Source organism: Coregonus lavaretus (assembly GCF_964263955.1).
Source record: "Coregonus lavaretus genome assembly, chromosome: 16".
Classification (NCBI taxonomy): Eukaryota; Metazoa; Chordata; class Actinopteri; order Salmoniformes; family Salmonidae; genus Coregonus; species Coregonus lavaretus.
Window position 1 is genome coordinate 34,995,108 of NC_140003.1, and position 6,000 is coordinate 35,001,107.

Here is a 6,000-nt window from a genome sequence, read left to right on the forward strand (position 1 = left end):
GGGTCACGCCAAGGCTCTTCGCACTCTGGGAGGAGGACACAACGGAGTTGTCAACCGTGATGGCGAGATCATGGAACGGGCAGTCCTTCCCCGGGAGGAAGAGCAGCTCCGTCTTGCCAGGGTTCAGCTTGAGGTGGTGATCCGTCATCCATACTGATATGTCTGCCAGACATGCAGAGATGCGATTCGCCACCTGGTTATCAGTCTTTGTCAGTGGGCAAACGTACAAAATCAGCAGGGGATCAAATACTTTTTTCCCTCACTGTACACACACACACACATATGGAAATCCCTGATTTGCTTTCTCACTCTCAGTAGACACAATATAAGTAACCTAATTTATGTCCCTCTAACTGCCCTGAATGCCTCTGCTACAGCTATTGTATGCAGTGATCATGTGCCTAAGAACCAGATTTATACTGTTAGCACTGAGCCGGTGTGCCCGAGGAGGAAGGCCACTGTGTGCAGCTCACCCTGCACTAACATAAAGAACATGACCACATCTACTGCTGCTAAGCTTCCCAGTAAAGCAATAAAAACAAGTAAGCATCCCAGAAGAAATGTGCTCAAAACAGCCCACGTTAACATATGTAGCTTAAGGAACAAGGTTCATGAAATCAATAATTTGCTTGTAACAGATGACATTCATATTCTGACTATCTCTGAAACTCACTTAGATAATACCTTTTGATACAGTGGTAGCAATACAAGGTTATAACATCTACAGAAAATATAGAAATGCCAATGGTGGAGGTGTTGCTGTTTATATTCAGAACCACATTCCTGTGAAGATTGGAGAGGATCTCATGTTAAATACTGGTGAAATAATATGGCTACAGGTTCATCTGCCTCATCTAAAGCCCATTCTGGTGGGAAGCTGCTATAGGTGTTAACAGTCAGTATCTGGATAACATGTGTGAAATGCTTGATAATGTATGTATATCAATAGAGGTATACTTTCTGGGTGATTCAAATATTGACTGGCTTTCATCAGGCTGCCCACTCAAGAGAACGTTTCAAAATTTAACCAGTGCCTGCAACCTGGTTCAGGTTATCAGTCAACCTACCAGGGTAGTTATAAACAGTACAGGAATTAAATCATCATCATGTATTGATCATATCTTTACTAATGCTGCAGAGATTTGTTTGAAAGCAGTATCCAAATCCATTGGATGTAGTGATCACAATATAGTAGCCATATCTAGGAAAACCAAAGTTCCAAAGGCTGGGCCTAATATTGTGTATATGAGGTCATACAATACGTTTTGAAGTGATTCCTATGTTGTTGATGTAAAGAATATATGTTGGTCCGTGGTGTGTAATGGGGAGCAAACAGACACTGCACTTGACACATTTATGAAATTGCTTATTCCAGTTACTAATAAAGCATGCACCCATTAAGAAAATGACTGTAAAAACTGTTAAATCCCCGTGGATTGAAAAATTGTATGGTTGAGAGGGATGAGGCAAAATGAATGGCAAATAAGTCAAGCTGCACAACCGATTGGCAATCATATTGCAAATTGAGAAATCATGTGACTAAACTGAATAAAAAGAAGAAGAAACTACACTATGAAACAAAGATAAATGACATAAAGAATGATAATAAAAAGCTTTGGAGCACCTTAAATGAAATTTCTGGAAAAAAGGCAAACTCAGCTCCATCATTCATTGAATCAGATGGCTCATTCATCACAAAACCAACTGATATTGCCAACTGCTTTAATAATTTTTTGATTGGTAAGATTAGCAATCGTAGGCATGACATGCCAGCAACAACTGCTGACACTACACATCCAAGTATATCTGACCAAATTATGAAAGACAAGCATTGTAATTTTGAATTCCTTAAAGTGAGTGAGGAAGAGGTGAAAAATGGATTGTTGTCTATCAACAATGACAAGCCACCGGGGTCTGACAACTTGGATGGAAAATTACTGAGGATAATAGCAGACGATATTGCCACTCCTATTTGCCATATTTTCAATTTAAGCCCACTAGAATGTGTGTGCCCCCAGGCTTGGAGGGAAGCAAAAGTCATTCCGCTACCTAAAAATAGTAAAGCCCCCTTTACTGGCTCAAATAGCCGACCAATCAGCCTGTTACCAACCCTTAGTAAACTATTGGAAAAAATGGTGTTTGACCAGATACAATGCTATTTTACAGTAAACTAATTGACAACAAACTTTCAGCATGCTTATAGAGAAGGACATTCAACAAGCACAGCACTTACACAAATGACTGATGATTGGCTGAGAGAAATTGATGATAAAAAGATTGTGGGGGCTGTTTTGTTAGACTTCAGTGCGGCTTTTGACATTATCGATCATAGTCTGCTGCTGGAAAAACGTATGTGTTATGGCTTTACTCCACCTGCTATATTGTGGATACAGAGTTACCTGTCTAACAGAACACAGAGGGTGTTCTTTAATGGAAGCCTCTCCAACATAATCCAGGTAGAATCAGGAATTCCCCAGGGCAGCTGTCTAGGCCCATTACTTTTTTCAATCCTTACTAATGACATGCCACTGGCTTTGAGTAAAGCCAGAGTGTCTATGTATGTGGATGACTCAACACTATACATGTCAGCTACTACAGTGACTGAAATGACTGCAACAATTAACAAAGAGTTGCAGTTAGTTTTAGAGTGGGTGGCAAGGAATAAGTTAGTCCTAAATATTTATAAAACTAAAAGCATTGTATTTGGGACAAATCATTCACTAAACGTCAACTAAATCTTGTAATAAATAATGTGGAAATTGAGCAAGTTGAGGTGACTAAACTGCTTGGAGTAACCCTGGATTGTAAACTGCCATGGTCAAAACATATTGATACGACAGTAGCTAAGATGGGGAGAAGCATGTCCATAATAAAGCGCTGTTCTACCTTCTTAACAGCACTATCAACAAGGCAGGTCCTACAGGCCCTAGTTTTGTCACACCTGAACTACTGTTCAGTCATGTGGTTAGGTGCCACAAAAAAGACTTAGGAAAATTGCAATTGGCTCAGAACAGTGCAGCACGGCTGGCCCTTGGATGTACACAGAGAGCTAATATTAATCATATGCATATCGATCTCTCCTGGCTCAAAGTGGAGGAGAGATTGACTTCATCACTACTTGTGTTTATGAGAGGTGTTGACATGTTGAGTGCACCAAGCTGTTTGTTTGAGCTACTGGTGCACAGCTCGGTCACCCATGCATACCCCACAAGACATGCCACCAGAGGTCTCTTCACAGTCCCCAAGTCCAGAACAGACTATGGGAAGCGCACAGTACTACATAGAGCCATGACTACATGGAACTCTATTCCTCATCAAGTAACTGATGCATGTAGTAAAATTAGATTTAAAAAACAGATTAAAAAAACACCTTATGGAACAGCGGGGACTGTGAAGCCTTGGCAGCAGCTAATGGGGATCCATAAAATAGCCATGCAATCTTACATAATGCTGTCCGGTCTATAGAGTCACATTCATAGCCATAGCTCTGCCATGACTGAATCTTTAACAGCAGTGTCTGTCCCATCCTAGCAGTTCTGGCCTGTCCTATTCATATTAAAAGTCTCACAAGGCATAGTCATATGCAATACTGCTATATTACAGTCAGTTTCATAGTGTCACAATCTGGTAACCGATATCTCTTTGCTCTTTGTGAGTCCACCCTCTAAACACACAGTCCCCCCCCCCCCCCCCCCCCCCCCCCCTTCAGGAGCAAACGTTGCAGGCCTACAGGAGCGCTCGCGGCTCCCTATCAGCATGTTCATGAGATGGAGAATGAGTGTCTGACGGGCCACTCCAGGCTTTATTCTGTGTTGAAGTTTAACTTTGGGCTAAACTGCTATGTATTTGAGTATTTACACGATGTAGCTCCAGGCCTAAGTATCGACATGTCCTTCTTTGTATTCAAACATGCATTTTGTGATTTCATAAATATTCAAGGAAGCTAATATGTTTATAACACATTTTTTGAAAGATATTTGTGTATCCACACAGAGATGTTTGCATAGGGTTAGTAGGTCACTTGACAAGATTGAGGTTCTCCTATATGCAAAGCAGTCTGTATTTCTGCACCTAACCTGACCTGTTCACATTGCCTACCTACTTGTTTGTCAGGAGAGAACTTACAACATTAGCAGAAGGTGGGAGAGTGACTGAAAGGAAAGAAGAGAGAATCTGACTGTGTAGATCTGTGGATTTGTCAGCAGCTGTTCTGAGACTGGTCTTTTCAGTACGTTTTGTCTTTAAGGAAAAGTACTGACCGAACCTTTTAAAGGAGAGGTTCTGATCCAGGATCTGTATTAAAGCGTAGCTTGTATTAAAGGTAGTTCTAAAGGCTAGTGCTGTGTGAGAGAATGGTCCATTCACATCTTTTCTGTCCAGAGCTAGACAATCAGTTCACATATAGGTTACAGTCATGCTGAAATGACTGTGTTGTGTGTGTGTCAAAATCAAATGTATTGGTCGTGTACACAGTTTAGAAGATGTTATAACGGGTGCAGCGAAATGCTTATGTTACTAGCTCCTAACAATACAGTAAAATTTCAAACAAGTACACAAATAATGAAAATGAAAAAATTAATAAATATACACTACCGTTCAAGAGTTTGGGGTCACATAGAAATGTCCTTGTTTTCCATGAAAACATACATGAAAAGAGTTTGAATAGGAAATATAGCAAAATGCATAGGACATGTAGTCATTGACAAGGTTAGAAATAATGATTGTGTCCTTCAAACTTTGCTTTCGTCAAAGAATCCTCCATTTGTAGCAATTACAGCCTTGCAGACCTTTGGCATTCTAGTTGTCAATTTGTTGAGGTAATCTGAAAAGATTTCACCCCATGCTTCCTGAAGCACCTCCCACAAATTGGATTGGCTTGATGGGCACTTCTTCCGCACCTGGTCCCAATATGGTCAAGCTGCTCCCACAACAGCTCAATAGGGTTGAGATCTGGTGACTGTGCTGGCCACTCCATTATAGACAGAATACCATCGGACTGCTTCTTCCCTAAATAGTTTTTGCATAGTTTGGAGCTGTGCTTTGTGTCATTGTCCTGTTGTAGGAGGAAATTGGCTCCAATCAAACGCCGTCCACAGGGTATGGCATGGCGTTGCAAAATGGAGTGATAGCCTTCCTTCTTCAAGATCCCTTTTACCCTGTACAAATCTCCCACTTTACCACCACCAAAGCACCCCCAAACCATCATATTGCCTCCGCCATGCTTGACAGATGGCATCAAGCACTCCTCCAGCATCTTTTCATTTGGTCTGCGTCTCACAAATGTTCTTCTTCCGAACACCTTAAACTTTGATTAGTCTGTCCATAACACTTTTTTCCAATCTTCCTCTGTCCAGTGTCTGTGTTCTTTTGCCCATCTTAATCTTTTATTTTTAGCGGCCAGTCTGAGATATGGCTTTTACTTTGCAACTATGCCTAGAAGGTCAACATCCCGGAGTCGCCTCTTCACTGTTGACATTGAGACTGGTGTTTTGCGGGTACTATTTAATGAAGCTGCTAGTTGAGGACCTGTGAGGCGTCTGTTTCTCAAACTAGACACTCTAATGTATTTGTCCTCTTGCTCAGTTGTGCACCGGGGCCTCCCACTCCTCTTTCTATTCTGGTTAGAGCCAGTTTGCGCTGTTCTGTGAAGGGAGTAGTACACAGCGTTGTACGAGATCTTCAGTTTCTTGGCAATTTCTCGCATGGAATAGCCTTCATTTCTCAGAACAAGAATAGACTGACGAGTTTCAGAAGAAAGTTATTTGTTTCTGACCATTTTTAGCCTGTAATCGAACCCACAATTGCTGATGCTCCAGATACTCAACTAGTCTCAAGAAGGCCAGTTTTATTGCTTCTTTAATCAGCACAACAGTTTTCAGCTGTGCTAACATAATTGCAAAAGGGTTTTCTAATGATCAATTAGCCTTTTAAAATGATAAACTTGGATTAGCAAACACAACGTGCCATTGGAACACAGGACTAATGGTTGCTGATAATGGG